This window comes from Bos javanicus, chromosome 14, assembly GCF_032452875.1.
Source record: "Bos javanicus breed banteng chromosome 14, ARS-OSU_banteng_1.0, whole genome shotgun sequence".
NCBI lineage: Eukaryota > Metazoa > Chordata > Mammalia > Artiodactyla > Bovidae > Bos > Bos javanicus.
Window position 1 is genome coordinate 78,464,941 of NC_083881.1, and position 25,439 is coordinate 78,490,379.

At 42.1% G+C, this 25,439-nt stretch overlaps 1 protein-coding gene across 8 annotated transcripts in view; it reads right to left on the reverse strand.

Moving 5' to 3' along the window:
• The window catches only part of RALYL (RALY RNA binding protein like), an 826,242-nt gene that overhangs the window by 752,261 nt on the left and 48,542 nt on the right, over window positions 1-25,439 (reverse strand). The window contains exon 1 of one of the 8 annotated variants that reach the window (XM_061439473.1): window positions 17,337-18,831. The exons of the other annotated variants lie outside the window; for them this stretch is intronic. The gene's annotated coding sequence lies outside the window, so the exon portion shown is untranslated. Of the gene's footprint in view, window positions 1-17,336; window positions 18,832-25,439 lie in introns of those variants that run through there. 8 annotated transcript variants of the gene reach the window in all.

The window sequence follows — 25,439 nt, forward strand, 5'->3', positions numbered from 1 at the left end:
TGATGTCTCTCTTCTAGAAGCATTGGTGAATTATTCTACTCAGTCACGTTAAAAGCATCCTTCCACATTTCTCTCCCAAGGCCAGCTCTTTAGTGTCTGCCACCAACATACATCACCTGGACTGTGGCCGTAGCCTCCTGGAGGTCCATCCTGGTGTACATCTCCTCACCACCGACCAGTTAGTTCTCCAAGCAGATGCCAAGTTCAGCTTTTAGACCCTGCACAGCTGTCCAAGCCCATCTTAGACCCCTTTTCCACGTCAGCGTCCCCCCAGCCCCCTGCAGCCTTCCGTCGTTTTCTGAGTCTGCTAAGGTCTCTCCCACCATCCCTTCTATGACAGTCCCTGCTTTCTTTCCCTGGCAATCTCTTAGTTAGCTTTGGTTCTCTGCTTCAATATCACTTCCTCAGAGAAACTTTTCTGTTCTCCTCATCTCCTTTAGTTCTCCCTGAAAATCTCTTTCAATGCCCTCTGTCTATTTCTTTCAGAGTATTTTCATGAATTGCAATCATATATTTTTTTGGCTTCTCTCAATAACTTGCAAGTTTCTTGATGGTAAAGACTATACATTCTGTTGACTACTGTAATCTTTGGTTTAGGATAAGGCCTGGCACAAAGTAAGTGCTTATCTGATGAAAGAAAAAAATGCAAGAAGGGAAAGGAGGGCAGAAGGGATGGAGAGAAGGAAGGAAGGAAGGGCAGGTAAGAGTGGGAAGGGGCGGGAGGTGCTCGCTTTCAAGCTGGTTCTATGCACCTCCAGTGGCACTGGCCATCTCTTGTGGGTACAAACTGGTCCTTGCCAGTTAGGTTCAGGGCACTTGACCTTCATCAGTTTTTCACCGGCAAACTGAGTCAATGCTTGTCACTCTTTCAGGGAGCACTTCTCTGCTCAGGCCACTACTCTGTTCCATCTTACTTCAGCTTTGGAACGCCTGTGCCTGGCAGGAGAGTATTCAGGTTGTGATTCCTCCATGCTCGCTTGCCTGTGAAGCTCTTTGCATTTGCTTTCAAAGCTGCACTTTCTCTTTGTCAATTAAGATTCCTCCCAGTCTGTGCTTTAATTATTAACAGTTCTGCTGTGGGGTGAGGGTAAAGCTGCTTCCCTACAATCTTTATTCATTGATCTTCAGTCCACATCCTGGAGCAGTGTAAGCTCCTTCCCCACCGCCCTACAGCACTCCACATCACTTAAGCATGGCATCATGCATGGTCCTGAGTCTATCCTTCCCCGGCAAAACATTTATTTTAATTGTATTAAATGTTCTTGTGACAATATGACATCCAAAACTACTGAAGCATCTTAGATGTGATAAATCATATGCATATGCTCAAACAGCTAACGACAATAACAACAATAAGACAACAATAGGAGATTTCCTCAGTATCGCATTTGCTCCCTTTGAACATTTTCTATTTGAAGCTTTTTCTGAATCAAAGCCCCCAAGCAGAATATGCCGGATTGCTTTCAGGCCACCAATATAAGAAGTTTAAATTCCTTTTTATTTATTCAGTTCAGTCACTCGGCTGTGTCTGACTCTGCAACCCCATGGACTGCAGCACGCCAGGGCTCCCTGTCCATCACCAACTCCCGGGGTTTACTCAAACTCATGTCCATTGAGTCGGTGATGCCATCCAACCATCTCATCCTCTGTTGTTCCCTTCTCCTCCCGCCTTCAATCTTTCCCAGCATGAGGGTTTTTTCCCAATGAGTCAGTTCTTCACATCAGGTGGCCAAAGAATTGGAGTTTCAGTTTCAGCATCAGTCCTTCCAATGAATATTCAGGATATTCAGGACTGATTTCCTTTAGGATAGATTGGTTGGATCTCCCTGTCCAAGGGACTCTAAAGAGTGTTCTCCAACACCATATTTATTACACTTACATAAAATTATTTTTTTATAATTTAGTTATTTCTAATAAACACTGTGTCAGGAGTTGCTGATTGTTTTCAGTATCCATCTGCTTCTTCCTTACATTGAGACAAGCCTTTCAGCAGGTCTTGTGTGTTTCTGCACATCTTAGAAGCCCAGACACACTGACCATCCTTTGCTCCAGATTCCCTTTCCAAGAATGTGTGTCAGCAAATAACACTGTGAGGCAGACATAGTGTCTCCCTCTGAAGCAAAGGTAGATTTGCCGCTGACAACTATATTAATACAGATAGTGCTGCCTTCCAGTACAAAGCTGAAGCTAGTTTCCTTGCAACCCCTTGAAAAGTCTGAGGTTTTGGAAGCTTCCACAGCTGTGATGTATATTCTCTATGTGTCCAGCATCCACCTAAATCACCTTCCCCCCCACCCTGCCCTCCATGGGGGTTGAGGACAGTGTAACAATGGGAATGTGAGAACCATGCTGGCTGCTGTGCTCTGAGTTGGTCTTTTGCCTCTAACTGTGGGAGTCTTGTATCCTCTGCTGGCATCTGAGATGCTGAGAACACACTGAGAACAGCCTCAGGACTTTCACAGTTCTCCACAAACTACCAAGAATTTCAAGTAACACTGAGCATCCATGTTCAGGTATTAGTGTAGGAGACTATTGACTATTCCTGCCCTCAACCTCTGATTGCTCCAGCCCACCCCCAGATAACACAATGCAGAGACTAGCCAGAGCTTCTGGGCTGTCTGCGTTCATGGTGTGTGCCATCATGAATGATCATAAGTGTTTTAAGCCAATAGGTTGTCAGGGAATTGAGTTAGCCACAAAAACAACTGAGACGTGGGAGTGAGGTGCTGCCCTGCCAAAAACCTATAAATATTTCAGCACACTTGAGCCTATGTGGTGGGCAGAAGTTGGGAACGTTCTGGGGAAAACAATCTGTTAGAGGAAGCCTGATGGCCTTCAGGATGACTTAAAGGAAAGTAAAAGATGATACTGACATCTGGAAGAAAGATACCTCTGCCCTGTGGGACAATTCCAGCTACTCAACGCTGTTCGGAAAATCTGTCTATGTACTTGGATAAACATAAAATGGAAAAATAATGCAATGGTGTATAACCTCATATATACAGTTAGCTTGGTTGATAAAATTATGTTAAGTGCAAAATATGAAGAGAATGTTAAACAGTTGTCCTTAATGTCGAAAAGTTTGGAATCCTCTCTTTTCATGTTCCTTTACCCTTCTTGAGATCCAGCGGGAAAAGTATAAGCTTTTCCGTCTAGCTTCATTTAACCTTAGTTGAATGTTGATAAGTTTATTTGCTAAATAAGATAACTTCACAGGCTTCCTAGGAAGTTTATTATTAAAAAAAAAAAAAACAGCAATAATAATACAATTGCTTCTATTTCATTGTGGCAGACTGAACAGATACGATCATCTCCTGTCCTTCCCCCCAGATCATTACCATGGCAACAGAGAACAAAGAACAAGAAAGAGAGGAACACCCATGTAAATTGATAGAAAGTTCTTAGAGGAATGACAACTGATTTGAAATTTTGTGTTCTAGTTCTGTGAAAAATGCCATTGGTAGTTCGACAGGGATTGCATTGAATCTATAGATTGCTTTGGATAGCATTGGAGAAGGGAATGGCAACCCACTCCAGTATTCTTGCCTGGAGACTTCCATGGACATAGGACCCACGCAACCTACAATCCATGGGATTGCAAAGAGTCAGACATGACTTGAGTAGCATAGTCATTTTCACAATATTGATTCTTCCAACCTAAGAATATGGTATATCTCTCCATTTGTTTGTGTCATCTTTGATTTCTTTCATCAGGGTCTTAATAGTTTTCTGCATACAGTTTTTTGTCTCTTTAAGTAGGTTTATTCCTAGGTATTTTTGTTGTTGTTGCAATTATGAATGAGATTGCTTCAGTAATTTCTCTTTCTGATTTTCATTGTTAATGTATAGGAACGCAAGAGATTTCTGTGTATTAATTTTATATCTTGGGTTCTACTATATTCATGATAGTAATTTTCTGGCGGCATCTTTAGGGTTTTCTATGTATACTATCATATCATCTGCAAACAGTGAGAGTTTTACTTCTTTTCCAAACACAAAAGACCCCAAACAGCCAAAGAAATCTTGAGAAAGAAAAACAGACATGGAGGAATCAACCTTTCTGACATCAGATCAGATCAGATCAGTCGCTCAGTCGTGTCTGACTCTTTGCCACCCCATAAATCGCAGCACGCCAGGCCTCCCTGTCCATCACCAACTCCCGGAGTTCACTCAGACTCACATCCATCGAGTCAGTGATGCCATCCAGCCATCTCATCCTCTGTCGTCCCCTTCTCCTCCTGCCCCCAATCCCTCCCAGCATCAGAGTCTTTTCCAATGAGTCAACTCTTCGCATGAGGTGGCCAAAGTACTGGAGTTTCAGCTTTAGCATCAGTCCTTCCAAAGAAATCCCAGGGCTGATCTCCTTCAGAATGGACTGGTTGGATCTCCTTGCAGTCCAAGGGACTCTCAAGAGTCTTCTCCAGCACCACAGTTCAAAAGCATCAATTCTTCGGCTCTCAGCCTTCTTCACAGTCCGACTCTTACATCCATACATGACCACTGGAAAAACCATAGCCTTGACTAGACGGACCTTTGTTGGCAAAGTAATGTCTCTGCTTTTGAATATGCTATCTAGGTTGGTCATAACTTTCCTTCCAAGGAGTAAGCGTCTTTTAATTTCAGGGCTGCAGTCACCATCTGCAGTGATTTTGGAGCCCAGAAAAATAAAGTCTGGCACTGTTTCCACTGTTTCCCCATCTATTTCCCATGAAGTGATGGGACCAGATGCTATGATCTTCGTTTTCTGAATGTTGAGCTTTAAGCCAACTTTTTCACTCTCCACTTTCACTTTCATCAAGAGGCTTTTGAGTTCCTCTTCACTTTCTGCCCTAAGGGTGGTGTCATCTGCATATCTGAGGTTATTGATATTTCTCCTGGCAATCTTGATTCCAGCTTGTGTTTCTTCCAGTCCAGCGTTTCTCATAATGTACTCTGCATAGAAGTTAAATAAACAGGGTGACAATATACAGCCTTGACGTACTCCTTTTCCTATTTGGAACCAGTCTGTTGTTCCATATCCACTTCTAACTGTTGCTTCCTGACCTGCATATAGGTTTCTCAAGAGGCAGGTCAGGTGGTCTGGTATTCCCATCTCTTTCAGAATTTTCCAGTTTATTGTGATCCACACAGTCAAAGGCTTTGGCATAGTCAATAAAGTAGAAATAGATGTTTTGACTATTCTACAAAGCTACAGTCATCAGGACAGTATGGTACTGGCACAAAAACAGCAATATAGGCCAATGAAACAAGATAGAAAGCCCAGAGATAAACCCACACACCTATGGACACCTTATCTGTGACACAGGAGGCAATACACAAGGGAGAAAAGACAGCCTCTTCAATAAGTGGTGCTGGGGAAACTGGGCGGCTACATGTAAAAGCATGAAACTAGAACACTTCCTAGCATCATGCACAAAAAGCAAACTCCAAATGAAATAAAGACGGAAATGCAAGGTCAGAAACGATAAAGCTCTTAGAGGAAAACACTGCAGTGCACGCTTTGACATGCATCACGTCAAGATCCTCTTTGAACTATCGCCCAGAGTAACGGAAATACAAACAAAAATAAACAAATGGGACCCAAGTAAACTTAAAAGCTTTTGTACAGCAAAGGAAACAAGCAAGATTAAAAGACAACCCTCATTCAGAAGGGGAGAATATAACTGCAAACAAAATAACTGACAAAGGATTAATCTCCAAAATATACACGTGGCTCAATACCAGAAAAACAAACAGCTCAATCCAAAAATGGGCATAAGATCCAAACAGACATTTCTCCAAAGAAGATATATAAATGGTTAATAAACACATTAAAAGATGTTCAACATCACTAATGATTCAGTTCAGTTCAGTTCAGTCACTCAGTTGTGTCCGACTATTTGCAACCCCATGAATTGCAGCATGCCAGGCCTCCCTGTCCATCACCAACTCCCAGATTTCACCCAAACTCATGTCCATCGAGTTGGTGATGCCATCCAGCCTCTGTCATCCCCTTCTCCTCCTGCCCCCAATCCCTCCCAGCATCAGGGTCTTTTCCAATGAGTCAGCTCTTCGCATGAGTATTGGAGTTTCAGCTTCAGCATCAGTCCTTCCAAAGAACACCAAAGACTGATCTCCTTCAGAATGGACTGGTTGGATCTCCTTGCAGTCCAAGGGACTCTCAAGAGTCCTCTCCAACACCATGGTTCAAAAGCATCAATTCTTCGGTGCTCAACTTTCTTTATAGTCCAACTCTCACATCCATACATAACCACAGGAAAAACCATAGCCTTGACTAGACGGACCTTTGTTGGCAAAGTAATGTCTTTGCTTTTTAACATGCTGTCTAGGTTGATCATAACTTTCTTTCTAAGGAGTAAGCATCTTTTAATTTCATGGCTGTAGTCACCCTCTGCAGTGATATAAGGCACTGTCACGTGTAAAACAGACAGCTGGTGAGACGTTACCATATGACACAGGAAGCCCAGCCCGGTGTCCTGTGATGACCTGGAGGGCTGGGATGGAGGGAGGGAAGGGAGAGACAGGAGACATGTACCATTATGGCTGATTCTCGTTGCTGTATGGCAGAAATCCAATGCAACATTGTAAAGCAATTTTCCTCTAGCCAAAAATAAAAAAAATTTAAAAAGTAAAAGATTGCCAATAGAGCTTGCAGCACCGAGGCAGTCTAAGGAGAATCAGCCAAGAGAGGGGCGCAGACGCATGTCGCCCCAGATCCCCGGACTCAGAAGGCAGGCCTCCGACCCAGCGGCAGAGGGGGACACCCTCATGGTGCTGCACCAGGACTGACAATCCAGAAAGGTGGTGTCTCCTAAGAGACAAACGATGAGAGACCCTGGAGGGCAGCACGTGCGCCATGGTAAAGAGAAGAGTACGTCAAATTAACTCATGAAGCAAAATGAGGAGGCAGGGGGACTGCAACTGAGTCTATATATTTAACTACGGGACACTTAGCTCTTTTCTTTTTCTCTCTCTGAGCTTCCAGAACTTGAGTAGAGAGGCACATACCTCCCAGATGGAAAACTTGAGCATTCCACTCTGGAAAACCTGAGGAACTTCAAAGAAACACGCTATGGAGACTGATACTGGGAAGATCTCAACAGACAGTTCAGCCCAGACCATGGGTCACCCTCTAGGCAACTCAGCTGTCCCGCCCCCCACGTCACGCCCTCTAAACGGTCCAAGCACACAGAGCCTCAGGGCCTATTCTTAAATATCAGCATAAGCAGGGGTCATGAGACATTCGAGGAAGCACCCAACACAGAAAGAGAGAGACCCACAAAAACACGCAGAAAAATAAAACCAAGAGGAAACAGAGACCACGAAAGCAAAGAAGAAACGGCCAAGAAATAACAGCAAGCACACTAGCAGCAGCTGAGCTTACTAAGAGCTGCCAGGAAGCAATCAGAGGGGCGGCATTCGTGTGTGTGCTCGTGCACAGACGCGCGATGGTGTGCGCACGCGCATGTTTGTTTAACAGAAAGTGTGTCTGACCACTGTTAGAGAAAAACCAATAGCTCACGTCCTTGTATACACTTTCTGTGTGCACGTGCAGCATCCTGTATTATTTTAATGTATGCAGGTAAATAGTAAAAGAAATACTTAACAGAACTATTGAAGCTGCTTTTCTTTTAATGAAGAGAGGTGGAGGGTAGGGTCTATATCTGCTGTTTTCTTTAGAAGCCTGCTACTACTGTTTTATTTTTAAGCTCTGCGCCTCTATTGCTTTAATTAAAAATACATATTTGTAAAACATAACACGCTGCTCCTAGAATATAGCTGGTTCTCCAGTTTGAGCCTCTGTAGTTCACCCCTTCTGCTGTTTGCTGTTAAGACGGAAAGTCTGTAGCTTAGCTGGAAAGAGTTTAAATGTTTCAGAGTCAACGTTCCCATAAATGGCTAACGCACACCGGTCTTGCCATGAGAACACAGTTAGCCACGTTGTGAAGCAGAGTTCAGACAGTTCTCTCCTCTCAGAGACTACAGCCCTGGCTGTCTGTTCTGCTCATGTGGCAGTGAGTCCTACTGGCATTTGTGGCATTTCTTGCATTAGCTTGAAGAACGAAACGTCCCTACAAGAATGCATATTACTAAAGACACTTTGAAACAGTGTTGCACTTAGTAGCCGCTCAATAAATGCCTGTTGATTGTAATCGATTATAGGAAAGAGGCCAGGATTTTCGATATTATAGATCTCAGGAAGTCAGAAGGTCACAATCAGCAACACCTTCACCAACACCAATTAGAATTTTGGAACACAGTTTCTAACACATCAAATCAGAGCTGAGGAGAATCCTAGATAGAGTAATTTTACGGAAAACTCCAAACTTTCACATGATTTAATTTCTAAATAAAGATAACTAATCAAGAGTATAATTTTTACTTTATTTTATACTTTTATAAATCAGCTAAATTCACAGGTTAGGGACTTTTTTTGTCTCAATTCTGGTTTAGGAAACATGTAATTTTTAAAGTCTGCTTATAATCATATTAACAAACACTGGTAAATCATTTTAGAAAACAGTCATGCTGACTAATGATTCTTCAACAATGAACTAAAATAATACTTTTCAAAAAAATAATAAATAAAAAAATAATAATACTTTTCTGGTTTTCAGCTACTGCTTTTTCAGTGTAAAATCCATTTTGAAGAAAATGTACTAAGCATGATGCAGTTTTTTGGCACGTGTGCCACAGTCAGACTGCCTTAGTGTGAATCTTGGCAGCCATCATCTGAGGGATCTTGAGTAAATTATTAACTTCACTGTACCTCACTCACTTCATCTGTAAAATGGGCATATACTACCATGAAGACTCAATAAGCTGACACATGCCAAGGCTTTAAGCACTTCCAGGCACATTATAAACACAATGTAGGTATTTTAAAATGTATATATATATATCTGAGTAAAGTTTTCTGCAGATAGGGTTAGTCTTTTTTGCAGACAGTGTTAGTCACTCAAGTCGTGTCTGACTCTTTGCAATCCCATGGACTGTAGCCCGCCAGGCTCCTCTGTCCATGGGATTCCCCAGACAAGAAGACTGGAGTGGGTTGCTATTTTCTTCTCCAGGGGATCTTCTTGACCCAGGGACTGGATCCAGGTCTCCTGCATTTTAGGCTGGTTCTTTACCATCTGAACCACTCGCGAAGCATACTCTTATTTCTGCAGATAAGCATATTCTGATTTGATTATGAAGTATTTACTGTGCTGATGGAACTAGAAAATGCCCCCATGGTTCAGTGCATGAAGGGAATCAATTACAGTTATCAGAGTATCAGAATATGTTCTACTTGAGGTGGTCATGAATGAATAATCAGCTGTATAAATGTTTAGTTGGTGAGAATCTGTTCTGTTCCCGATCATAAAAACATCTTAATTTTTATTTATTTGTTTACTGATGTGGACCATTTTTAAAGTCTTTATTTGTTACAACAGTGCTTCTGTTTTATGTTCTGGTGTTTTGTGCAGGAGGCACGCAGGCTCTTAGCCCCCTGGCCAGGGATCAAACCTACACCCCCTGCATTGGAAGGTCAAGTCCTAACCACTGGTCCACCGGGGAAGACCCATTTTAATTTTTTAAAATTTTTATTTATGTATGCATTTGACTGTGTCAGGTTTTCAACAGCTAGTGGGGCACGGGGGATCTTTCCTTGTGCAGCATGGCCTCCCTAGTCATGGCGTGTGGACTCCAGAGCAGACAGACTCAGCAGTTGCTGCCGGCAGGCTGAATTACCCTTTGGCATGTGGGCTCTTTGTTCCCTGACCAAGGATTGAGCCTACGTCCCCTGCACTGCAAGCCTGCATTCTTAACCACCGGGCCACCAGGGAAGTCCTCCACCTTAATTTGTAAAAAGGCATTTCCCATTAATTTTGGAAACGTAAAGCTAAAAATCAGGGGACAAACCCCAACAATGTGACTGAGTAGCTCCATGCTGCTTTTAATGTATGCAGGTAAACGCCCAGTACGCTGATCCCCAGTAGCTGTAAGAGAGGAAGTTGCTACTACTACCTGTGGCCGGGCAGCCTGGGGTCTGCCTCAAGATGCCTTTACCTCGGAACAGCCAGGGTAAGGCGCATGGTTCACGCGTGGCCTCCAATCCGGCATGCATCCTAGGAAATGCATCCTATGATACAGATGGTCATAAAATTAGACCATGCGGGATTCACTGTATTTTCGACTAGAGAGCCAGAATTAACAGACTGCGAAGCCGCAGCTACGGCTGCGCCTTCTGCTTCCAGGTTGCCGTCACCCCACGTCCCCTGGGAACGTGCTGGCCCCGCTGGGCCCAGAGTGGGAAGCTCCGGGTTCCGTCTCCTCCTCACACCTGTCGCCGCAGGCTTCCCCACTCCCGGTCCTCCGCACAGCCTCCCTGCTGAGATCAGTCAACACCCCTCTCTGATCCCATTCCTTGCATTCAAACGGATTTCATGATGTCATAAAAAGAAAAGTTATCCTCTACTAAACACAGGAGGATATAAGGCAAGAAGCAGCGGGCTGATGGGTGCTCTCATCAGGGAACAAGCACTACCTGTGAGCAAAGGATGCACGAAGCATCGCGACGGTTCTGGGGATGGAAACACAAACACGGAAGGACGAAGTCTGCCTTCAAGAAACTGGCAATCACTGAAGAAATATAGATAAATCGGTGCAGATATACGTATCTATGTATACAAAACACATATCTGTAAATGTGAGGCAAGGCGACAGCACAGTGTCTCTGGTGGGATGCACAGGATTAACCTCTGGGAATCGCCACAGAGAGATTATATAAATATTCCCCAAGTTTTCTTTCACTAATGAATGTCAAACTGTCTGAAAAAAACACGCACCTTCTCTTTTGATAGTATTTAGGCAATAGCACCCCACTCCAGTACTCTTGCCTGGAGAATCCCATGGACGGAGGAGCCTGGTGGGCTGCAGTCCATGGGGTCGCTGAGGGTTGGACACGACTGAGCGACTTCACTTTCACTTTTCACTTTCACGCACTGGAGAAGGAAATGGCAACCCACTCCAGTGTTCTTGCCTGGAGAATCCCAGGGACGGGGGAGCCTGGTGGGCTGCCGTCTATGGGGTCGCACAGAGTCGGACACAACTGAAGTGACTTAGCAGCAGCAGCAGCAGCTTCATGAAGGAGAAAGGGTGGATCATACTTCAAAATACGTTCATCTTGCTAACTGCTGCACAAGCAATTTTAGATTAACGGATCAATTAACTTTGTGATGAAATTAATGTCTTCGTGGGCTTCCCTGGTGACTCAGTGGTACAGAATCTTCCTGCTGATGCTGGAGACACAGGTTCGATCCCTGAGCCGGGAAGATCCCACAGGCTGCAGAGCAGCTAAGCCCATGTACCATGGTTACTGAGCCTGTGCTCTGGAGCCTGGAAACTGCAACTGCTGAGCCCAGGAGCCTAGCCTCTGCAGCAGGACCAGCTCCCACAAGGAGAAGCCCATGCCCTCAGAGAAGAGTAGGCCTGCTCTCTGCAAACAGAGAAAAGCCCACACACCAACAACATCCCAGCACAGCCAAAAATAAAATCAAATAAGTAAAACGATGTTAAAAATTAATATCTTTGTACCAGTTCATATTTTAACACCTATTTTCCAAATACTTTCATGTTTCTTTTTCTTATATTTCCTGATTTTACCAACTCTTGCTTCATCTCCTTCAGGTTTCTGTCCATTCATATTCTGCGTTTTCGAATTTCCAATTTGCAATGCTCTTTCACATATGCAAATACTGACTTAATGATATGCATGGCATGTTACATTTTCTTCCGCTCTGCGGATGGTCTCTGGGAAGTGTAACCATCTGATAAAAATATTCAGTCTTACCTTTTGTTTTCTTTTTATAGTAATGTAGTTGGATACTGTCTGATGTTTTCTGTTCATTTTAAATTATCTTGGGATTTTGTGCATCAGCAAGAAAATGGTTCTATCCAGGAGTGAAAGATTTGAAATTTTTTGGTGTTATTGTTCAAGAGTGCCTTCTTTTTGGGGGTAATAAGTGTATTTTCTTATATTAAGTATAATACATTTTATTATAATGTGTTTTCAATTATTTTAAAAGTGTGTTTTTTAAATTAACTATTAGGCAGAAAGAGGATGGTGCATTGTATGAGTTCATGATATTCCTTCTCCCTCTCTAATACCCTTAATTTCTACCATCTGCTTATTTCTTCTCCTTCACCTCACAGCCCCGAAGGGTTCCTCCTCCTTTCGTTTCCCCCTTAGGCAAGCCTCCGCTATATTTTTCATATTCTCTGCTAGCCTGTGCTATGATCCTCCAGGTGCCTGACCTGTTCCCAGACAAGACCTTATCTGTATTTGCCACCAGAGAAATCCTCACAACTCATCTGTTCACTGCTCAGTCTCCACCTGATTCTTCCTTCCAGCATGGGCTTTGGAACTGGCTGTAAAGATTCCATATAACTTACTTCCCATTTAGAACTATATTGAAGCCTGAAATTCTTTGTCTCCTAGTTACTGTAGGAATAAGTTAAAAGCAATCTTATTTGCTGTCCTTGTTGATTTCAATATTTTTTTTGGTGGGCGGGGAGGTGGGTAGGATGTTTGGAGAGACCAAATTTAAAAAGCCATCCTTAACCTGAAGTAATCTAGATGGTTTATCATTTAAGAACCACACAGATTTATTCACTAATTAGGAGATAATTAAATAGATTACATTATAGCATACTATTTCCAAGAAACATGTGGAGTAACACGCAAATGTGGCCTTGGAATATGGAATGAAGCAGGGCAAAGGCTAATAGAGTTTTTGCCAAGAGAACACACTGGTCATAGCAAACACTCTCTTCCAACAACACAAGAGAAGACTCTACACACGGACATCACCAGATGGTCAACATCGAAATCAGATTGATTATGTTCTTTGCAGCCAAAGATGGAGAAGCTCTATACAGTCAACAAAAACAAGACCAGGAGCTGACTGTGGCTCAGATCATGAACTCCTTACTGCCAAATTTAGACTTAAATTGAAGAAAGTAGGGAAAACCACTAGACCATTCAGGTATGCCCAAAATCAAATCCCTTATGATTATACAGTGGAAGTGAGAAGTAGATTTAAGGGACTAGATTTGACAGAGTGCCTGATGAACTATGGATGGAGGTTTGTAACACTGTACAGGAGACAGGGAGCAAGACCATCCCCATGGAAAAGAAATGCAAAAAAGCAAAATGGCTATCTGGGGAGACCTTACAAATAACTGTGAAAAGAAGAGAAGTGAAAAGGAAAGGAGAAAAGGAAAGATATAAGCATCTGAATGCAGAGTTCCAAAGAATAGCAAGAAGAGATAAGAAAGTCTTCCTCAGCAATCAATGCAAAGAAATAGAAGAAAACAACAGAATGGGTAAGACTAGAGATCACTTCAAGAAAATTAGAGATACCAAGGGAACATTTCATGCAAAGATGGGCTCGATAAAGGACAGAAATGGTATGGACCTAACAGAAGCAGAAGATATTAAGAAGAGGTGGCAAGAATACACAGAAGAACTGTACAAAAAAGATCTTCATGACCCAGATAATCACGATGGTGTGATCACTGACCTAGAGCCAGACATCCTGGAATGTGAAGTCAAGTGGGCCTTAGAAAGCATCACTACGAACAAAACTAGTGGAGGTGATGGAATTCCAGTTGAGCTATTCCAAATCCTGAAAGATGATGCTGTGAAAGTGCTGCACTCAATATGCCAGCAAATTTGGAAAACTCAGCAGTGGCCACAGGACTGGAAAAGGTCAGTTTTCATTCCAATCCCAAAGAAAGGCAATGCCAAAGAATGCTCAAACTACCACACAATTGCACTCATCTCACACGCTAATAAAGTAATGCTCAAAAGTCTCCAAGCCAGGCTTCAGCAATATGTGAACCATGAACTTCCTGATGTTCAAGCTGATTTTAGAAAAGGCAAAGGAACCAGAGATCAAATTGCCAACATCCGCTGGATCATGGAAAAAGCAAGAGAGTTCCAGAAAAACATCTATTTCTGCTTTATTGACTATGCCAAAGCCTTTGACTGTGTGGATCACAATAAACTGTGGAAAATTCTGAAAGAGATGGGAATACCAGACCACCTGACCTGCCTCTTGAGAAACCTATATGCACGTCAGGAAGCAACAGTTAGAAGTGGACATGGAACAACAGACTGGTTCCAAATAGGAAAAGGAGTACGTCAAGGCTGTGTACTGTCACCCTGCTTATTTAACTTATATGCAGAGTACATCATGAGAAACGCTGGGCTGGAGGAAGCACAAGCTGGAATCAAGATTGCCGGGAGAAATATCAATAACCTCAGATATGCAGACAACATCACCCTTATGGCAGAAAGTGAAGAGAAACTCAAAAGCCTCTTGATGAAAGTGAAAGAGGAGAGTGTGAAAAAGTTGGCCTAAAGCTCAACATTCAGAAAACTAAGATCATGGCATCTGGTCCCATCACTTCATGAGAAATAGATGGGGAAACAGTGGAAACAGTGTCAGACTTTATTATTTTGGGCTCCAAAATCACTGCAGATGGTGACTGCTGCCTTGAAATTAAAAGACGCTTACTCCTTGGAAGGAAAGTTATGACCAACCTAGATAGTATATTAAAAAGCAGAGACATTACTTTGCCAACAAAGGTCTTTCCAGTCAAGGCTATTGTTTTTCCAGTGGTCATATATGGATGTGAGAGTTGGACTATGAAGAAAGCTGAGCACCGAAGAATTGATGCTTTTGAACTGCGGTGTTGGATAAGAATCTTGAGAGTCCCTTGGACTGCAAGGAGATCCAACCAGTCCATTCTAAAGGAGATCAGTCCTGGGTGTTCATTGGAAGGACTGATGCTAAAGCTGAAACTCCAATACTTTGGCCACCTCATATGACAAGTTGACTCATTGGAAAAGACTCTGATGCTGGGAGGGATTGGGGGCAGGAGGAGAAGGGGACGACAGAGGATGAGATGGCTGGATGGCATCACCGACTCGATGGACCTGAGTCTGAGTGAACCCAGGGAGTTGGTGATGGACAGGGAGGCCTGGCATGCTGTAATTCAGGGGGTCACAAAGAGTCAGACACAACTAAGCAACTGAACTGAACTGATTTATTTCAGTGTAATAAAAGTTTTATTAAAGCACATGTCATCCCCAATTATTTTGTCATCTTGTCTTCATATCTCAAGCTTGGAACCACTGTCTTTTTCTTTCTTCTTTTTTTTTTTCACTTTATTATGTCTTAGTATTTTGACATGGTCAAGTGTTATCATTGTGTTTACTGAATGAAATTATTGTTTGCAAAAGCATACTGACCGATCAGAAAGCAGACTCCTTGCAACATCTGTATCTGGTGTACGCAAGGCAGTCTTTTGTGGAAAAGTTATCCAGTGGGCCCTGCCCACATCTCTTTCCCTTTTGGCACAGACATGGTGCTTTACTTTAATTAGAGAGAGAAGTGAAAAGCTGATCAGCTGGATTAGGCCAGAATCACTATACTCCAGAACAAGTATCAATTATGAGCAGGCCCTAACTCTATTCAAATACTCACCCTGAATGGAAAACAAAGAAAAGCAACAACAACAACCAGGAAGAAGCCTTCCTAATGGGGAGGGTCACTCAGCAAAGACTATGAATCAGTAACGCTCGATCACTGCTCATTTGATGGGGAAAAATTCATTCTCACTCAATTCCCTGTATATCCTTAGCATGAACTTTGATAACTGTAAGTCATTTGTTTTCATTGTTCCTTTTTCATCCTGAACAACTTCGTTTTGTTGGATAGATATGAAATCAAACACTTATTCATAAATATATGACTAAAACAAGCATCACAGCTCACGTCCTCCCTAATATACCGTGTGTACATTGTACATGTACTTGTGTATACACATGTATAACGTATTACATGCGTTACATGTAATGTATGTGTACTTGTGTATACACACACTGCAAAATGTGTTACTCAGGTTGATTACATTGGATGCGTATGTTACAATTAATTATCTGGATAAACTAAGAAATTCAGCCATCTAAGCAGGTTTAAATAAGTGGAATCATGTTGGTTATATCTTAGAAATTCACAAGATGTAGTATTTCATGTCAGTCTAGTTTTATCCAATTTGAATCGGTAATACAGTCCTTACAAAAAGCCCTAAGAATTACCAGCTTCTGTGTCAGGACCCAGCACCGTTCTTGTGGTCAGATGCTAACACTGGGGCTTTCATTCCTGGAGTCCTTTGATAGTGAAATCCTGCTGGACATTCTGAGCTTACTTTCCAGCTATCAGAACTTCAGGTCGTCTTCAACTTACAGCAACAAAAATTAGTTTCATACCAATTTGGAGGGGCAGACTGAAATTTAGAACTGCAGTTTCCTGACTGCCTTTCCAGGAGATACAACTGGCTATAATTGGTGGTTTAGTCACTAAGTCAGGTCCTAGGCTTGAAACCCCACAGACAGAGGAGCCTGGAGGGCTTTTTCCTGGTGGGATTTTCCAGGCAAGAATGGTGGAGCGGGTTGCTATTTCTTTCTCCAGGGGATCTTCCTGACCCAGGGACTGAACTCAAAAAAATCAAATCAGGTCTCCTACGTTGCAGATGGTCTCCTGCATTGCAGGCAGATTCTTTGCTGACTGAGCCACCAGAGAAGGCAACTGTTAAGCAGCAACAATTAAGGCAGGTTAAGGGTTTTAACGATCCCCCCCACCAGATGGCTCCCAAAGAACGAACTGTATGCGCTGACCACAGGCAGAGAGGGTGAGCGGATGCATTATCGAGGGCACCTGCTCTCCATACAAAGTCTCAAGGCTCTATTTCTGGCACAGAAAACCCACAAGAAACTAAGGAATGGTAAACAAGTCAGAAGACTAAACTGTTTTCCTTAAAAGGTTTAGCTTTCCTCAAGGAACTTCATGGATCCTTTATTTGTTAAATAAAGAACTTTCTGATACCTAAAATGTAGTATCCTGCTCTCCATACAAAGTCTCAAGGCTCTATTTCTGGCACAGAAAACCCACAAGAAACTAAGGAATGGTAAACAAGTCAGAAGACTAAACTGTTTTCCTTAAAAGGTTTAGCTTTCCTCAAGGAACTTCATGGATCCTTTATTTGTTAAATAAAGAACTTTCTGATACCTAAAATGTAGTATCCTGTACTTTACATCATCTTTGCACAGTTTTTTTTTCTAAATCAAATGTTTAGTTTCAAAACATTAGCCTTTTCATTCATAAATTTAGAAGTATACAACAATCTCCAATGCAAGATCTCTAACACCCTGTGCAGAAATACTCCTTTATCAAATTCCATAAAACCATTTTTTTTAAATGAAAACAGTAAATACTACTTACTGTTATGCCTGCTTGTTTTCCATGGAGGCGGAAGGAAAAGAAGCCCCTCTACTACAAAGATGATTCTTAATCATTTGCATAACCTCAAGGGGCTTCCCAGGTGGAGCTAGTGTTAAAGAAACCGCCTGCCAATGCAGGAGACAGAGACTCGAGTGGGATCCCTGGGTCAGGAAGATCCCCTGGAGTAGGAAATGGCAGCACACTCCAGTATTCTTCCCTGGAAAATCCATGGGCAGAGGAGCCTGGCGGGCTACAGTCCACGGGGTGGTAAAGAGCCAGACACGAGTGAGCAACTGAACACACATACACAAGCTAAAACCCCTGGAGAAGAAAACGGCAATCCACTCCAGTGTTCCTGCCTGCGATATCCCACGGACAGAGGAGCCTGATGGATTACAGTCCATGGGGTTGCAGAGAGTCAGATATTACTGAGCAGCTAAGCACCCACGCATGCAAGCTAAAGCAGACATATGGCACGGTGAGTAATCAACACTTGAAAAATTATAAAAAAGGATTTTCAAGAACATTTGCTCACATTTTATATAGATTATGTAATGTATTACTTTTCTCTCACATATCTTTTATCGTTCATCCCCAGAATTCTGCTTCAGTAGTCAAGCAGTTAGCATCCTTACGGAGGTGGAGAAGTTACAGAGCAGTCACCAGGCTGCCAGGGCAAGGAGACAACACACAGTTGAATCAGTCTAAGGGAATGGCCATTTTGGTGTTCACACTCTTATAGTTTACATGCCTAGTGTATCAATATCTTGCAAACATTACAAAATATTCCTCTGATCATCACAATTTCAAGTGGTCCTTAAATTACAGTGACACAGTTAAACACAGACTAAGAAGGACACTCCAAAATTCACAACTAGAGTCGTCCGTGACTATGGTTCAGGACTCAAACTGTCAATCTGAGGTAGATGTGTAAATCAACTGAAGTCATGAGACATTTGTTTAGCACATCTCTGAGAAAGTACGTAAAACAAAGATCATGAAAAGAGACTCAGAAAGCCAAAATGATACCTCTTATGTGAATTAAGTCCAAAGATGTATCCATGAACTAGGTAGCTAAGAAGGTCTCCCAGATTTTGAGGGGACTTCAGTAAATAATCAATAGTGAAATATACTCTCTGGAATGCAAAAGTAGGAAATCAAGAGATATCTGGAGTAACAGGCAAGTTTAGCCTTGGAGTACAAAATAAAGCAGGGCAACGGCAAACAGAGTTTTGCCAAGAGAGTGCATTGGTCATAGCAAACACCCTTTCTAACAACACAAGACAAGACCCTACACATGGACATCACAACATCAGTTCAGTTCAGTTCAGTCGCTCAGTCGTGTCCAACTCTTTGCGACCCCCTGAATCACAGCATTCCAGGTCTCCCTGTCCATCACCAACTCCCAGAATTCACTCAAACTCATGTCCATCGAGTCAGTGATGCCATCCAGCCATCTCATCCTCTGTCATCCCCTTCTCCTCCTGCCCCAAATCCCTCCCAGCATCAGAGTCTTTTCCAATGAGTCAACTCTTCACATGAGGTGGCCAAAGTACTGGAGTTTCAGCTTTAGCATCATTCCTTCCAAAGAACACCCAGGACTGATCTCCTTTAGAATGGACTGGTTGGATCTCCCTGAAGTCTAAGGGACTCTCAAGAGTCTTCTCCAACACCACAGTTCAAAAGCATCAATTCTTTGGTGCTCAGCTTTCTTCACAGTCCAACTCTCACATCCACACATGACTACTGGAAAAACCATAGCCTTGACTAGATGGACATTTGTTGGCAAAGTAATGTCTCTGCTTTTGAATATGCTATCTAGGTTGGTCATAACTTTCCTTCCAAGGAGTAAGCGTCTTTTAATTTCAGGGCTGCAGTCACCATCTGCAGTGATTTTGGAGCCCAGAAAAATAAAGTCTGACACTGTTTCCACTGTTTCCCATCTATTTCCCATGAAGTGATGGGACCTGATGCCATGATCTTCGTTTTCTGAATGTTGAGCTTTAAGCCAACTTTTTCACTCTCCTCTTTCACTTTCATCAAGAGGCCTTTGAGTTCCTCTTCACTTTCTGCCATAAGGGTGGTGTCATCTGCATATCTGAGGTTATTGATATTTCTCCCGGCAATCTTGATTCCAGCTTGTGCTTCCTCCAGCCCAGCGTTTCTCATGATGTACTCTGCATATAAGTCAAATAAGCAGGGTGACAATACACAGCCTTGACATACTCCTTTTCCTATTTGGAACCAGTCTGTTGTTCCATGTCCAGTTCTAACTGTTGCTTCCTCACCACATGGTCAATATCAAAATCAGAGTGATTATATTCTTTGCAGCCAAAGGTGGAGAAGAAGCTCTATGTGGTCAACAACAACAAAACAAGACCAGGAGCTGACTGTGGCTCAGATCATGAACTCCTTATTGCAAAAATCAGACTTAAATTGAAGCAAGTTGGGAAAACCACTAGCCCATTCAGGTATGACCTAAATCAAATTCTTTACGACTATACAGTGCAATTGACAAATAGATCCAGAGGAACAGATCTGATACACAGAGTGCCTGATGAACTACTGATGGAGGTTTGTGACGTTATACAGGAGACAGGGACCAAAACCATCCCCAAGAAAAAGAAATGCAAGAAGGCAAAATGGCCATCTGAGGAGGCCTTACAAAAAGCTGAGAAAAGAAGAGAAGCAAAAGGCAAAGGAGAAAAGGAAAGACACACTGATCTGAATGCAGAGTTCCAAAGAACAGCAAGGAGAAATAAGAAAGCCTTCCTCAGTGATCAATGTAAAGAAATAGAGGAAAAAACAGAATAGGAAAGACTAGAGATCTCTTCAAGAAAATTAGAGATACCAAGGGAACATTTCATGCAAAGATGGGCTCAGTTAACGACAGAAACGGACCTAACAGAAGCAGAAGAGATTAAAAAGAGGTGGCAAGAATACACCGAAGAACTGTACAGAAAAGGGTCTTAAAGACCTGGAAAACCCTGATGGAGTGGTCAGCTAATAAACTCATAGAAACAGACTAGAACGGTAGTTACTCAGGAACTACTGAGGGTGGAGGGGTGGGGTATTAGGGGAGATATTTTGGTCAAAGGACACAGGCTTTCAGTTAGAAGATGAGTAAGTTCTTGTATGTATGCAGGAGTTCCAGTTAATAATGCTGTATCATATACTTGAAAGCTGCTAGCAGCAGCCTAGGGTGTGCTCAGCTGTGTCCAACTCTGTGACCCCATGGATCATAGCCGACGAGGCTCTTCCGTCCATGGAATTCTTCCAGGCAAGAGTACTGGAGTGGGTCTCCATTTCCTCCTCCAGACAATCTTCCTGTCCCGGGGATTGAACCCATGTCTCTTGCGTCTCCTGCACTGGCAGGTGGATTCTTTACCACTAGAGTCATCTGGGAAGCCCAGATCTTAAACACTCACACCACAAAAAAATGATAACTGTGATGCAATACAGGTGTCAGCCAATGCTATGGTTATGGTCGTTTTGCAATATGCAAGTGTATCAAAGCAACACAAGCTTATTCAGTTGAATTTCAATTGCATCTCAATTGAAATTCAATTATATCTCAATACTCAACTGAGAATATTGAGAAATTCAATTATGTCTCAATATTTCAATTATATCTCAATAAAGTTGGAAGAAATAAATAAAAACACATCTGACAAATCAATAATAAAGGGAGATGAATGCTTTAATAGAGGTAAATGGGCAAGGGCCCAAAGAGAAAATTTACAAACTGAAAAACACAATATGCTGCAAATTTTTTAAAAGGTGACAGAAAGGAACAGACATTCCAGTGAAGGCAAATCACTCAAATGTGGCAGCTCTTTCGAGATAGAAAAGGAAAGCTTAAGGAAGTTAAAGAATTTTCCCAAAGCCATCCATCCTGATCAGTTATGAAAGAGATATTTACATCTGTTAAATATGTTAAACCAATCCCTCTCTCTTATCGTTACAGATCAAACATTTAATCTCCATATCATACTGTATCTTGGTCATCAGGTATAAAAGCCTAGGAATCAGGTGATTTCTGTTGGAGATATGAGACAGAAACATGTCATTTCATCATACTGAACAGAAAAAAAATGATAGAAGTTATATGCGATAGTGTTCTTAAAAGCAAGAGTCCTTTTTTCAGTCGAATCAAAAGACAAATGGACAAATGGTAGAACCTGCCAAAACTAAGAAACGGCCAAGCAAAAAGGACTGATTGGAAATGACTAGGCTCTTGAGAGCATATGAGCAATTTAACTGTGGAATTTTTCCAAAATCCCCTAATGCACTGAAAATTAGGGAAGTCATCTAGCTTTCCTTTGTGTTTCTGTTTGTACTAGAGTGAGGTACAAAAAAATAAATAGGTAAAAAAGCTGCCAAAAAACAGGAAGGAAAAGCGAGGTAATCAAAGGTGCAGCAGGATATTTTAGACAAATGAGATGGGAAAGTCAAGCGTGCATCAGTGGAACAATAGCTGCCCAGCTAAAAGTTTCACTGTCAACATCAAAAGCACGAAAAGCAAAAAAGCCACTCTCCAGCAGGTGATGAAGAGTAGCATAAAGAGTCGGAGCTGTATCAGGACATTTCCAGCAGTGTTTTAGCCGTGGCGTTAGAACAAAGACAAAGAGAGGGAAGGAAGCACCAATTGGAAAGTTAGTGCATCATCCAGGCACTCAAGAGCCCAAAGTATGAGGATGTCGGTTCAAGTGGAATAAAAAGAACATGGAGGGGAGAATTAATAGGACTCGGTAAGCAGCGAGGGTGACCGCAACAAAGGAAGGGAAACCGCACAGAGAATGTCAGCGTCTGAAACGGACAGATACAGAATGGGGGCGGCGTATCAGCAACACGGGAGCGGTGCCCGTCCTCCTCCTCTCCCTCAGAATTGCAAAAACTAAACTGCGAATTCTGACTCTGCTCAGCTCCTAAGCCACAGGCAACAAAAGCTGCAGTCAGGGGCTTTGAGCCACTTAGCTGCTAGGCTTGGAACCCGCCCATGCTAGCATTGTAGACGAAGGCCTGCCACAGGAATCAACACATCTCCTTCAAACCAGAGTTCTCCCTATAAGAGGGAAGCCTGCATTTTTCCTCTATTAAATGTGTCGTAAATAAAAATCCAAATACGGGAACAAAAGAAATTATCCAAAACCTAATTGCCTAATATATCTAAATCAAGGGATCTTCCATGTCCACAAATATCAATCTGCTTTGCCACTTTCAAATGGCTATATTTTTAAATTACATAGCTTTTAACTAATTCCTTCTTGATAGGAATTAAAGTTGTTTCAAATGTTTTGACTTTACCCATAAACTGATAACTGTTAAAATACCTTTGTTGAACACCACTTTTATTAACTTGTATGATTATCTCTCTGGGTACATTACTTGATGTGTCTACCTATCTATATACATATTATATGACTAAATATATATAGTTTTAAACATTTTCATACATATTATCAAAATGAAATCCAAAAGTACATCATTTTACACACCCACCAACAGTATATTCAAATGTCCATTTTCACTCAGAAAAACACTGAATATTGTTAGCTGAAAAAATAATTTTCAATGGATAGCCTAAAATGACCTCTCACTGCCTTTTGGCATTTATTAGATTAGTATAAAATATGAATATGTTTCCATATTTATTGGCCAATTAACCACTCCTATCTCACATGTTGAAAACAACTTTTACTTTTTTTTTCAACTTGTACATATTATTTTTACAGTAGAAAAACTTTATATTTTATACAGCTAAAGGTATCTCTTCTCTTTGAATCTTTGTCCTTTGTATCACTTACTAAAAAGAAACTCTTTACATTCCAAGCCACCTAAATTTTGAGTTAATACTTCTATTGTTTCAATGTACAATTAAATGTACAATGTACAATTAAATGGTAAAGAATCTGCCTGCAATGCAGGAGACCAGGGTTCAATCCCTGGGTCGGGAAGATACCCTGGAGAAGGGAATGGCTACCTGCTCCCGTATTCTGGCCGGGAGAATTCCACGGACAGAGGAGCCATGCAGTCACAAAGAGTCAGACGTGACGAAAAGAAAGACACTTTACAGTTAGATGTCTCCCGCATTTGGAATTCATAGTGAAATAAGGACTGAAGTACTCACCAGGCTTTTTTTCCCTAAATAACTACCTTCTATCAAAGCCTCTTTTGTAGTAGCTGCCTTTTTATGATTGTCTGAAATGTCAGCCTTAATCATACACTAAATACCGTGAACTTCCTGATGTTCAAGCTGGTTTTAGAAAATGCAGAGGAACCAGAGATCAAATTGCCAACATCCGCTGGATCATGGAAAAAGCAAGAGAGTTCCAGAAAAACATCTATTTCTGCTTTATTGACTATGCCAAAGCCTTTGACTGTGTGGATCACAATAAACTGTGGAAAATTCTGAAAGAGATGGGAATACCAGACCACGTGACCTGCCTCTTGAGAAACCTATATGCATGTCAGGAAGCAACAGTTAGAACTGGACATGGAACAACAGACTGGTTCCAAATACGAAAAGGAGTCCGTCAAGGCTGTATATTGTCACCCTGGTTATTTAACTTCTATGCAGAGCACATCATGAGAAATGCTGGACTGGAAGAAACACAAGCTGAAATCAAGATTGCCGGGAGAAATCTCAATAACCTCAGATATGCAGATGACACCACCCTTACGGCATAAAGTGAAGAGAAACTCAAAAGCCTGTTGATGAAAGTGAAAGTGGAGAGTGAAAAAGTTGGCTTAAAGCTCAACATTCAGAAAACGAAGATCATGGCATCCGGCCCCATCACTTCATGGGAAATAGATGGGGAAACAGTGGAAACAGTGCCAGACTTTGTTTTTCTGGGCTCCAAAATCACTGCAGATGGTGACTGCAGCCCTGAAATCAAAAGACGCTTACTCCTTGGAAGGAAAGTTATGACCAACCTAGATACCATATTCAAAAGCAGAGACATTACTTTGCCAACAAAGTTTCGTCTAGTCAAGGCTATGGTTTTTCCTGTGGTCATGTATGGATGTGAGAGTTGGACTGTGAAGAAGGCTGAGCACTGAAGAATTGATGCTTTTGAACTGTGGTGTTGGAGAAGACTCTTGAGAGTCCCTTGGACTGCAAGGAGATCCAACCAGTCCATTCTGAAGGAGATCAGCCCTGGGATTTCTTTGGAAGGAATGATGCTAAAGCTGAAACTCCAGTACTTTGGCCACCTCATGCAAAGAGTTGACTTATTGGAAAAGACTCTGATGCTGGGAGGGATTGGGGGCAGGAGGAGAAGGGGATGACAGAGGATGAGATGGCTGGATGGCATCACTGACTCGATGGACGTGAGTCTCAGTGAACTCCAGGGAAGCCAAGAGGTTGGTAATCCTTCCCCCTGGTGTAAACTTCTTCCGTGGCACTGCACAGGATGTCCAGAGTGATCACAGAAAAATGTGACTATTTCTTCTATCCTATAAAATCATCAATAGCATCACAAGAACTGTGGGATATATTATAACCTCCTTCTATTTGGACTTCCTAATTGGGCTTCGCTGATAGCTCAGTGAAGGGATAGGCTACCCACTCCAGAATTCTTGAGCTCCCCTTGTGGCTTAGCTGGTAAAGAATTTACCTGCAATGCAGGAGACCTGGGTTCGATCCCTGGGTTGGGAAGATCCCCTGGAGAAGAGAAAGGCTACCCACTCCAGTATTCTGGTATGGAGAATTCCAGGGACCATATAGTCCATGGGGTTGCAAAGAGTCAGACACGATTGAGTGACTTTCACTTTTCTAATTGACATAAGTTAATTATGATATGTACGCGCCTTTTCCTCTAGTCTTACATCTTGCTTCAGTCAATCTGAAAATCATACATTTCTACACACCATGTCATGGTCCCTTATTTATTCCCAAATTTGGGTGACCCTTCCCCTCCTTCATCCATCCAACACTTCCCATCTGTCTTAGCACAAGTATCATTTCTTACACAAAGTCTTTCCTTTAAAATACAAGGAAGGAAGAATATGCTCTATTTGGTGTTCTTGCTATGTTCAATGTCTTTATGCTTTTCTCCTATAGCATTTGGAAGATTCCATTGCAATTATTTGTTTAAACAT